Source organism: Hippopotamus amphibius, chromosome 13 (genome assembly GCF_030028045.1).
Source record: "Hippopotamus amphibius kiboko isolate mHipAmp2 chromosome 13, mHipAmp2.hap2, whole genome shotgun sequence".
NCBI lineage: Eukaryota > Metazoa > Chordata > Mammalia > Artiodactyla > Hippopotamidae > Hippopotamus > Hippopotamus amphibius.
The window spans coordinates 2,129,080-2,140,597 of record NC_080198.1 but is presented as its reverse complement, the minus strand read 5'-3'; the positions used below and the strand labels follow the sequence as shown (position 1 = coordinate 2,140,597).

Genomic DNA, 11,518 nt, shown 5'->3' with positions numbered 1-11,518 from the left:
ACTGTGCTTGGGGGCTGGAATAGCCCCTGAGATCCAGTCCCACAGCGGGCAGGAGGCAGCAGGGGGTCTGAAAAGTGAGGATGGGGCTGTCGCGGGTATCACGACACTCTGGCCTACCTACCAGTCTGGGGGAGTGGAGGTGAACCCTCATGGACCAGGGGGCTCTGAAGGTGGGAAACCCCTGCCCTGCCCAAACTAGCTGCCCCTGGGCTGTGAGGAGGCAGAGCCAGTTGGCAGAGGTGTGGCCAGGCCATCCCCCTGCCCCCACAGTCATGGGGAAACCCCCCCCCCCAAGTTTCTGCCAGGCAGTTGCCACTTTAAATTGCTAAGCTCTCAACAGTCACAGCTGATCTGTTCCTGGAGCAAACGGAGCAGAAAGATGACAGTGGGTGTCCCCTCCCCCCGGGCCTGTCCCCGAGATGAGGCTCACAGGGCCAGCAGTCCACTCTGCCTGGTCAGCTTTGTGCATTTCGCTCTGGGCATGCTCCATCGTGGGGTGGGGGTGGGGCACTTGCTCTGCACTGAAGAGCCCCTGCTCCGCTCGGTGGTCAGTCCCCACCACACAGTGTGCGAGCGGGCCTGGGCCGCTGCTGGGAGCAACTCTGAACAAAGTCGACCTCTGGCCACCCTTCCCTGCCTGCAGCTTTGTGCCTGGCTCCTCCCTCGGACTGGCACGGTGGCCAAGCCTCTGAAGCCATGTGTGGCCAGAGAGCCCATGTGCAGCAGTTGGGTTTGAAAGGAAAGAAGGGAAGCAGCCCCAGACCCCCCAGAGACAGGAAAGGGCCAGCTAAGAGGTGTTCAGGGTGGCACAATGCCGTAGCCCGGCCACTGAGCCTCAGCGCTGGATGGAGCATCTGGGGGCCAACCTCCTACTAGAGATGGGGAAACTGAGGCCAGAGAGAGGCAGGGACATGTCCAAGGTCACACAGCACCCCAGTGTCCCCAGCTCTCCAGCAGTCCAGCCCTCCTTGGGGAGCTGCTGCCTGGGGACGTCTCAGAGGACTCAGCGTTCCCCCCAGAGGTCCCTGCAGAGGAGGGACAAGGACGGGGACTCTGGCTCCCGCACAGTTTGCAAACATTAAGGAATCTTGAGGCTTGTGACTAGAGTTGCCACCCTCTCCCGGGGTGCCTGCCCTTCCAGCCGCTTCTCAGTTCATCCCATGCCTGCCAGCCGCACAGCGACACCCATGATCTGAGTCACACCCTTGCCCCGTTGTGCAGAGGGGGTGCCAGGGCCAAGCCAGCACTGGGACCTCCTGTGTCCTCAGCTTTCCTCCAACCAGTGTTCTATCTGCTGGGGTGCTAGGCACCTAGACATCCCTAGAAGGGCCCAGCCATCCTTTCTTCTTGTAGTAAGCTCCCCATCACTGGGGTGTGCAAGCTGGAGCTGAAGTCACTGGTCAGGGAGGCTATGAATTTGGCCTCTGGTGGGAGGGTTGACTAGATGTCCCATCACCCCCCTACTCATCCCTTATTGTTCAGGGGTAGGGAATGGGGTTGCTTGCCCCTATCAGGAGATGTTCCCTGCATGAAGGATGCTGGGTGAAGGCACTGGGGCAGGTCCCTTTATGAGGCCCGGGGTCCCACATACTGCCATTGCTCAGACCTGGTGTTCACTGCCACTGTGAAGTGCGACTCAAACCTGCTTCTGGGGGCAGCATCTTCCAGGGCCCGCTGCCCTCCTGCTGGACCCAGCCTTCAGCCTTGCCCGTCCTGGCTCCTGCAGGCATGCCCACCCCACCCGCGCCACCCAGGAACTTCTGTTCAGCCTTAACTTACCGATGCCCAGTAACTCACCGGGCAAAATCTGCCCGGAGTCACTGGGTCTGTCTCCCCTGGGGGTCCCATTACCACTGAACCGGGGAGGGGGTCAATGCTAGGGACATAGGTAGGCCTGACTTCAGGACACCCACCCCCCACCGCCTGTGCTCTTCAGTGGCGCTCCCACACAAGTGCTGGCTTGGAAAGGCAGGGTGCAGGCAGCCAAGTTCTCGATGACTCTTCGAAGAACTGAGTGTATGTGGCCTTCTGAGCCAGCACGATTGCAGTTTGAACCCAGCAAACATCTTTTAAGCATCTGCTCCGTGCCCAGCCTCTTCACAGGGTCTCACTTGTGTTATCCCATTTCATCTTCGAAACCACAAACACACCCGCTAATACGTATGAACGCGCTAGAAGCGTAATATCAAAACAAGGGTGTCAGCCCCATGGGCCAGCGGCACCGATTGGGAGTGCTGCATCCTCCTGCCCGCCGCTGGCCAGAGTCCTTCCCTTGACTTGGGCTCTAGCGCCCTGAAGGCTTGGCAGCTTGAGCGCCCAGATGGCCTGGGGAGGTGCTGGAGGGAGGGTGCTCAGAGGGGACTGGCTCGGTGAGTCCACGTGGGCTGTGTGGACCGAAATACAAGGCTTGCAAAGGGACCCCGTCACCCCGTACATGAGTTTGGGCCTCGCCTGCTGCCTCTTTAGCAGGCAGTCCTGTCGGGATGACAGTCTCCTCCTCCACCAGACTGTGAATTCCCTGAGGGCAGAACAGTGGCGGAGGCACCTGCTGGTCCCCAGCGCCCGGGGCTAATGTGAGTCTCTGTTGTGCGCAACTGAGGTGGATCTAAACAGGAAAAGAGGTAGTGAGTTCTCCTCACTGGAGGTATGCAAACTGAGGCAATCCAGAAGAGCCCTGTGTCTCAGGTGAGACGCCCTAGAGGGCCATTTGAGCTCCAGGACTGCCAGAGCCAATAACATTTTTTTTTGTTTTTTAATTCTTATCTCAGGACTTAGTGAAAGCTGTCAGGATGGTAGTATGGGTTTGGAAAATGCTCAGTGCCAGGCTGTTTTAATAAAGCCAGTTGCCTCCGGCTAGTGTGGGAATGCTTCGTTATTCAGCTCCTCCAGATCTGGAACTGGGACCAGGTCTTGGGCTTGGCCAAGGGGCCTGAGGATTTGGCGTGAAGTGGGAAGGAAACTGAGAGTCTTACGGCCAATCCAGGGGCGCTGGGGTCACCGTGAGCCACGCTAACGTGGGCAGCCCTGAGGCCAGAGCTGAACTCCTTGTTGCATTAGACAAGTCCCTTCCCCTCCCTGAGCTGAAGGAGTTTGGAAGAGTCCAGAAAGCACTTTGGAAGCTGTAAGGCCTGGGGGGGGGAGGTGGGGGGGGTGTGGAGTGCTGAAGCAGCAGACCCTGATGGGCGTAGGTGCGTGGACCAGCTTCGGGCCAGCCTGCCGCCGGGATGGGAGTCCCAGCTCTCAGCTCCCTGGCTTCCTGACCTTGGACAAGTCCCTGGACCTCCCTGAGCCTCAGTCTCCTCCTCTTTAAAATGGGAGTGACGACAGGGCCAACCTCCTAAGGTGGTTATGAAGGTAATTCTGGAAAGTGTGTCAATGTCATACAGCTAGTTTCCATTTTCTCCTTTGGGGATATCAAGAAGGTACTTAGTATTCCTAAGGCCTCAAAGTCCAAATAGAAATGCCAGCTCTGTTGATTTTTTCATTCAACAAATATGTACGGAGTGCCTACAATGACAGCACAGAAGCCAGGCAGATAAAACGCCCTGCCCTCCAGGAGCTTCGATTCCAGTGTCAGGAGACCCAGAGCAAATAAGTAAACAAAGAAGAGAATTTCAAGACGTGCTAAGGGCTGAAAAGGAATGAGTCTGCCCTGGTCGGTGCTACAGGTGCTTTGCAATGGAAGAACTCTTCCAGAAGGGAGAGGAGAAGAGCCCCCCACCCTCATCTGGGCTCTCGGAGACCTAGATTCCAGTCCTGGCCCTGCTGGCTTCCCGCCTGCTATGCAGACTTGGGCAGGTTCCTTGCTGTCTCTGATCCTTCGTTCTTGTTTATGAAGTGAGATAACGGATAGGCCCCTCCTGCTCAGGTGCCCTGCGTGGCTGGGGTGTCTTTTGTGTTGGGGCTGCACCGCCCTGTGTGCTGCCGCCATAGCTGGGGGTCCCTGCCTGTCCCCTCTGTGTGCCACACCACACATACCTTCTATTTCAAACGTGATAGGTAACCTGTCACACAGAAAGGTGAAAAGACAGGCATGCAGCAGCGTTCCACGGGAAAGCAGCAGAACGCACGTGTGTGAGACCACTGCTTGGGTCCTGAGATGGAGTGCTGCCAGACGCCCCCCCGCCCCATCCCATGGGCTCCCCCGGCAACCGTCGTCCCTCGGAGATGCTCACCGTCCTGACTGTTGTGTTAATACTGTTGTTGCTGTCACTGTCTTACCACCTACCTGGACAACGCTTTACCAGATGGCCTTGTTCTTGTTTTGAGCTGTCTGTATATAGACTTAGGCTGTAGGTATTTGCTTGGGTCTGGCTTCTCAACATCACGAGGAGCTGTCGCCTGCCCTTGTCACGGCTGTGTAGCATTTCACCACATCACTAGGCCACAGTTTATGATCCAGTCTCTGTGGTGCACACCTGGCATGTCTCGTCTTCAGTTCAGGGCTGCGTTCTTGAACCTGCCCTCCTCTCCGGTGTCTATCTAGAACTGCGCCACACAGAGCGCACGCGTTCAGTGTCGTCGTGCAGAACAACCCTGTGGCCCTTCCCTCCAGGCACCCCCACCCCCACTGGCACCGCCTGTTATCAGTCTTGCCGTTTTTGCTCTCCTGGTGGGTGTGTGGTGGGTTTAATCCGCATTTCCGACTGCTGATGGGGTTGAGCATTTTTCGTACGTTTATTGGCTGTTTAGATCGCCTCCTCCACGAAGTGACTGTTCAAGCCTCTTGCCTACCTTGGGCTGTGTTTTTCTTTTCTTGTTGATTTGGAGGATTCTTTAGGTATTCCCATTCCAACCCTTACTCAGTTATAGCTGTTGTAAATATCTTGCATTTTTTCACTTTTCCTGGGATCTTGGAAAGAACGTGTTAATTTCAGAGTTCTTAATTTAAGTGGTCAAATCTATCTTTCCCTTTATTTTTGTTTTGTGTGCTTTAAGAATCCTTTCCTACCCTGTGGTCGTGAATTCACCTTTCACATCCGATCTTTACGGGGAATCAATGTCAGTAAGTGGTGTGAGGTAGGGGTCCCATTTCATGCACACACACGCGCACGCACATGCACGCGCACGCACGCCCAGGCACGCACACCCCATTTCCCAGCCTGCCCAGCGCCATCTGGGGACGTGTGTGTCCCTTTCCCCTCCCTGCCCTGCCCGCCCGCTCATGGATCCGTACCTTTCGCAAGCAGGCAGGAGCCCAGGACCGCAGGCTCTGGGCTGGGAGCCCCGGCAGGGACAGCCCTCCCCCACTGGCCCAGCTGCCACTCCTGCCAAACAGGTCTGTGGGGCCTGTCACGTGTCCAGCTGGCGCTGAGTCGGGCTCTGGCGGATTAAGCAGGGGCTCCGGGCTTGTGACCCGCCCTGGCCGCTGCACAGGCCCCGGGGAGGGCCAAGTGAGCTCAGCTCCGTGGGCCGCAGCGGAGACCCCCAGAGGCCAGCGAGGCTGCGCCCTTTGGGGCAGGAGGCCCCCCGCCAGGCCACTGGAGCAAGGTAAGAGAGGGCTGGGCAGGTCCTGGCTGTGTCTTCCCTGCCCAGCTGTGGGATCTTCTGTCTGGAAAATTAAATGTGCCGCCCACCCCCCGGAACGCTCCCCGACTGGGTCTGTTGGGGGAAGCCCAGAGCCAGGAGGTGGAGGGCAGCAGCCGAGAGCAAGGACCCGCCGGGTCTCAGGCCCCTGTGCACACGCGCAAGAGCTCACACGCGCGCACACACACGTACACGCACCTGCCCACCGGCTCCTGAGGGACTCTGTGTCCTCTTCAGCGATGAAGGCCTGCCCGCGAGGCAGGGGGTCACTGCCAATCTCCAGTCCGCCCTCCAGATCCTGGTGCCGTCCCACCCCCGCAGTGGCCAGTACCTTCCTGCTTCTGGAGTCTCGGGGCAGCGAAGAGGGGGAGGAAGTGGGTGTGTGCTGAGCACTGTCTTCCTGCCCTGCCGGGAACCTCCCCTTGGGTGATCTTCACTCCTGCCCTGCAAGGGAGGGACGATTCGCCCATTTAATAGATGAGAAAACTGAGGCTCAGCAACAGGCTGTGGTCCAACTGGGGCCCGGGCTGGGAGGAGGGCCCCCAGCATCTCGGCAGCCTGCCTACATGACCCCAGAAGCCACAGGCTCTGCTCACCCCTTGCCTGAAGGCACAGTCCCTCTGGCGCAGAGCTGCTGCTCCCTGGGGCTCTCTGAGAACTCTAGGTCCCTGGAGGGGCATCGGGGCCGGAGCAAGGGCCGGTGCCTCTGGGCCTGGCTCAGCCTAGGCTCCTGGCTAAGACTTGGGCTCTGTCTCCTCATCTGTGCCGTTGTGGGTGACCGTAGTAGGCCCCACCTCTCCAGCTCGCACTGAAATGCCACCATACATGAAAGGGCTTCCGAACACAGCCCCTCCCAGCAGGCATTCGGGAACTTAGCTTTTGTTTTTACGGGGAAGGTCGCTACCTGAGTTCAGTGCGTCCTCTGAAGTTCTGAGCTCCTGTCCATTTCCTTTCTTCCGGAACTTTGTGTGTGTGTTTATTCCTATGCGTTTAATGTTTGCTTAGGAAATAGAGGCACGTGCTGAAGATGTTCATCGTTATAAGAGTATACAACGCAAGCGACATATGCCCCCTGCCCCCTCCCCAGGTCAAACAGGACAAGCATTTGGGGGATATCTGGTCAGAAGTGTTCCTATGCGTATGCTTGTCCCCGCGCCGTATTTTAAAGAGAACAGCCAGCAGCTTGGTCTGTCCCCAACCTGTGACTTCTCTCTGGGCCTTTCGATCCCCCCACCCTCGGTTAGAGAGCCTGACGGCTGCCTCCCTCCAGGAGGCGTGCATATTTGTGGATGCTGGCACCAGATCTTCCTCGTCAGCAGGACTTGAGGGAGGCTGCAGCCTGGCACGGGGCAAACAGGGGGATTGTTGAGCTGCAAAGAACGGTCCCTCTGTACCCAGGGAAGGCCCCAGTCGGAGACCGGCTCCCCCTCCTCCCCACTCCAGCAGCTCTGGGTCTGGAGCAAGGGTGGAGCCTTGGGACCTGGCCAAGGCCCAGCCTGGCTGCCAGCTGTCCATCGGGTGACCTTGAGCCTCCTCTGGGCTCCTGACTCAGTGCAGAAGCCCAGGGTGCCTGGTGGCCCCAGTGAGAGGATCCCGGGTCTGCCTTCTTGAGGACCCAGCAAGCCACACCTCATCCATCCCGCCCAGGCAGAAGCCCATCACGTGGGCTGAACTTTTCACTGCTTCCTCTTGAGCGTGGATGGTGCTCCGGGAGGCAGCCGAAGTCAGTGCTAAGTCCCACTGACATGTTCTGTGTGGGCCTTGTGACTCCTGGGCCCTGCCGACGTCTTATCTCTGCTGTGTAAATCTCCCAGAAGGCTGGGGGCAGGGCTTTATCTCTCCAGTCTCTGAGAAAGGCAGGCACAGGTGGCTACAGATGGCAGCATACCCTGCATGCGTGACTGCGAGGCTTCATCAGAAGGGCTCCCTGCCCCCTTGAAGGAAGCGCAGGATCCACCATTGGTGTTGGGAGGATGGCAGGGACCAAGGGGCACCGTCACCCGGTGGGGCAGAGCTCCAGGCGCTGCCAGTGTGCAGGTGTTCAAGTTGTGCACTGCACAAGCGCAGTTGGCAAAGGAAGAATGCACTGTTGCCAAGCCACAGCCTGAGAGGCTGTGCCTACCACAAGAGGGTGCCTTTTCCAAGTTCCCACGCAGGCCCTGGGTGCTCACTGACCAAGGACAGGTGCCTGGCTGGGTGTCTCCTCTCCACTTAGGTGGGCTCCCTCTGCTCAGTTTTCTAGAATCTCCCTCCAGGACTCTGCTGGTCACCCTAGGGAAAAGGCAGCTCCAAACACGCTCCTCTGTCTGCGGGAGCAGCTTGAGTAAACCCAGCCCCGTGGCTCCTCAGAGGGAACGGGGCCACGACTCAAAGCAGACCGGGGTCCACACCTCAGCTCTAGCTGCTGCTGGTCAGAACTCCTCAGCACAAACTCTCCACTTTAGCCTCTGTTAATGTGCCCCCAAAGCTCAAATATGAAAGACCCTTACCTCTGGGCCTGGCCTCTTGAGATGGGCCGCTGTTTTTATAAAGGCATGTTGATTTGGGCACAGGGACCATGTGAACTGGACATATGGATTTCACGTACAGACATTTCTCCGGCACCTAGTGTGTGCCAGGCTGGAAGCAAACGGTGAGTCCCACAGACACGACTTTTATCCTCCCGGAGCTGCCCGTGAAGGAGAGGGAAATGCCCCCGTGGACAGGGTGGGCCAGGGGCTGGGAGGAATTGCTCAGTGGGGCCGGTGAGGAGGTCAGGCACAGCTCCCCTGAAGGAGCCGAGTCATGAAGGTTGAGTCGGGATACGTAGGTGAAGAGAGGGTGGTGCAGGCACCAGGCAGCGGGGACAGCGTGTGCGAAGGCCCAGGGGCAGGCGCCAGCTTGCTGGGGATGAGGCTGGAGCGGAGGGTGAGGGCGGAGGCAGGCAGATGCCGACTCCTCAGGGGCTTGTGAGTGTACTGAGGGGTGTGCTGCTGACCTCTTGAGCAGCAGGGAGCCAGGGTTTGAAGCAGGTCCATGACTTGCTGTTAGACTGAAATGTCAGTGAAGTTGGTTTTGAGTCCTGGCTGTGCTTCCCGGCCCAGCCGCCCTCCAGCTGTGTGACAGGGGGTCAGGGTGGAGGGTGTCTTAGGTTCTTCAGGAAGGAGATTTGAATGAGGAAGCTTGGGGGATCCAAAGGCTGGCTCAGCTTTCCCTCTGGGCACCTGCCCCAAGGCTGGGCCCCTCCCTGTCCAGTCGGCTTGGGGCTTGGGAAGGCCAGGCTGCAGTTCTCCAGCAGGGCGACAGGTGGCGCCAGCCCCCCAGCGGTGGCAGGTGGGCTGGCCCAGCGGGGACCAGCGCAGAACAGGTGGGGCTGGGGCTGGCTCTGGTCCGTCCGCGGCGGGGCCACGCTTCCCCCGGCCCTCACCCACACCCTCACCCCAAGTGGCGCCCAGACCGCTGGTTCGGTGGCTCCAGCCCACAGTTGCCAGCACCCCGTCTTTCATCCCCTCTGAGGACCATCCATCAGCTGTGACCTGAGCTGACATTTTAAGCCGATCTAAATTTGCACCGAGCCTGACTGGGGGACAGCTGGGTGAAACCACCCTCTGCAGGGGCGTGCCGGGGTCCAGATCTCTGCTCTGCAGCCTGGGCCGGTGAAATGCAGATAATGGGGGGCCCCCTCCCCGGGTGGGCGGGCGTCAGTACACACTGAGCGCCCAAGGAGTGTCGGCCCAGTCGGGGCCGGGCACCCAGGAGCCCTGCAGGGCCTGGCAGGGCCTCCCCGCTCCACCAGGGTCCCCGCACCTGGCACGGGGGCTGGAAGCACAGGGGAGCCGTGGGTTGAAGGAAGATGTGCCCTTCCCACCAGAGGCGGTGTCCCAGAGCACGAACACTCACACCTGGCCCATCACATCCCAGCTTCCCCAGTCTGGTGTGCGATCTGGCATCTTGGTCCTTCTGAGCCCTGTTCCTTCCGTAAGCTGTGGACGATGCCCTCTCTGTGGGTGAGAGGGTTGCAGACACCTGGCGTGAGCTCCTTGGAGCACCCCGCACAGACTCGGTGCTTGGAGAACGGCAGCCACTTCCACTGGGAGGGCAGCCGGCCGGCCCTGCCCTGGAACCACGGGTGGTCACTCAGGGAGACCAAGTGCAGAAGCTAGAGCTGCAGCTGCAAGCAGCCTACAGCTAGCTAGCTGACTAAAGCAAGAGGGAATTTGCTGGAAGGTAGCATTGTCCCCAGACTGCGCAGGAAACAGGCCCGTAACAGGGCCCCTCCTGAGGACAGGAGGCAGTTTCCTCTAGGCCTGACCCCTGGAAGGGATGCCTACTTGTCCGCACTTCGGTGCCGGTAGGCAGGGCTGAGCCCCGTGAGAGGCCCCCTGGGTGCAAATGCCCCCAGGACAGGGCACCGAGGGAGGGAAAGGAGGGATCCTGGAAGAGGATGAGGCCTCGAGGGAACCGCGCAGGTCCAAGCCCGGCACCCCCACTGCTGGCTCGCCCTCCCTGGTCCCCACGCACCCCGCTGCGCCCAACGTGGGTTACCCTTCACCAGGGTGATAATTAATGCAGACGTAACTGACGTTGAACAAATTGTTGTGTGCTTATAATTACAAATTGCGTTTCTAACACTCCGGGGGTTCCAAAGCTTGATATCTGTGCTATTAACACATAAATTACAGTCATTTATGGGAATTACCAGAGAGACCAGAATTGTCTGTGGGTTGTGTTGTGTAAGAGATGCTCATCATGGATATGCTCCAGGAGCCTGGAGGGGCCCAGTCTGGGCCTCGAGCTGTCCTCCTGTTTCATGGGGTCAGGTTCTCATCCCAGCCCTAGACTTTTTTCACACGTGGACTCCCAGGTTGGAATCCCAGCTCTGCCAAGACCAGCTCAGTGGCCTCCAGCCGCTAACCTCTCTGTGTCTCGGTTTCCTTATGGGCTAAATGGTGGGACTTGATAACTGATTCCGAGAGACGGCAGCGATCCGGCTGCAGGCACCCGCCTCCGTGCAGGAGGTGACCCCGGCAGCCTGTCCTCCTCTGTCACAATGCAGGAGGCACACATGAGGCAACAGCCAAGTTTTGTTCCCAAGAGGAGAGGACTGCGGCCCTGGAACCCCGCCTCCGGTCCCCCGGCACCAGGCAGCCCTCCCCAGCCTTAGGTGGCCGTGAGCGCGTTGCTCGCTCTGGGGTGTTATTTCTTGCTGCAGAGAGTGTATTCTCAGATCCCTGGGTTTCTGGAAGAGTGAGACCCAGGTCACAGGTGGGCGTGAAATGGTTCCAGGTGAGCCGCGGATGCTGCCCGCCGTGACACGGAGCCCGTGATGTGGACCCGGGAGAAAGCTCCTTCCCTCCCGGAGCTCTCTCAGCCCTTCCGATTATAGCGAGCCCCGTGTTGGTGCTCATATCTCTTTAACGCCTCTTGATCACTCCAAAAGAAGGCTTAATTATATTTCCTTGTTTTATAGGAAGTAATGTGTCACGTGGTTCAGCAGTGAAAGATATAAAAGGCTCCAAGACAGTGAGCCTCCTCCCACCCCGCAGAGGTAACCACCACCCAGAGACATTTTATGTGTCTATCAGCGCGTGTGTGTGTGTGTGTGTGTGTGTGTGCGCGTGCGCGCGCGCGCATGTATGTGTGTTCCGCTCCCCTTCCTTTTTCAGGCACAAACAGCATCCTACAGCTTAGCCTTTTCACTTATATCTTGTATCTCATTCCCTATCAGAATATAAAGAGCGTCTTCCTTCTGTTTTATGGTTGCCTTCTGTAACATGGATTCTCTATACTTGCTAATCTCTGCTTTAAACAAAGAGCAAGCCTCAAAGCATAGGCCTTCTGCTGATAACAAGATCTGAGCAGAATTTTATAACAGTGCTTTGGTGTGGGTGATTTATTTTCATGAGAAAATTCAATTTGTGCTCAGCGAGACTGGCTTTTCACTGAGGGAGCAGATATAACGTGTGCCTGATATGAAGAATCGTGTTAAGTAATTGCTATACAGGTGCTATGT

The 11,518-nt window shown here is 58.3% G+C and overlaps 1 protein-coding gene across 1 annotated transcript in view; it reads left to right on the top strand.

The window, feature by feature from the left end:
* Window positions 1-5,325: 5,325 nt before the first annotated feature.
* IQSEC1 (IQ motif and Sec7 domain ArfGEF 1) overlaps window positions 5,326-11,518 on the top strand; it is an 81,791-nt gene continuing 75,598 nt past the window's right edge. The window contains exon 1 of the mRNA XM_057705589.1: window positions 5,326-5,490. The gene's annotated coding sequence lies outside the window, so the exon portion shown is untranslated. The remainder of the gene's footprint in view (window positions 5,491-11,518) is intronic.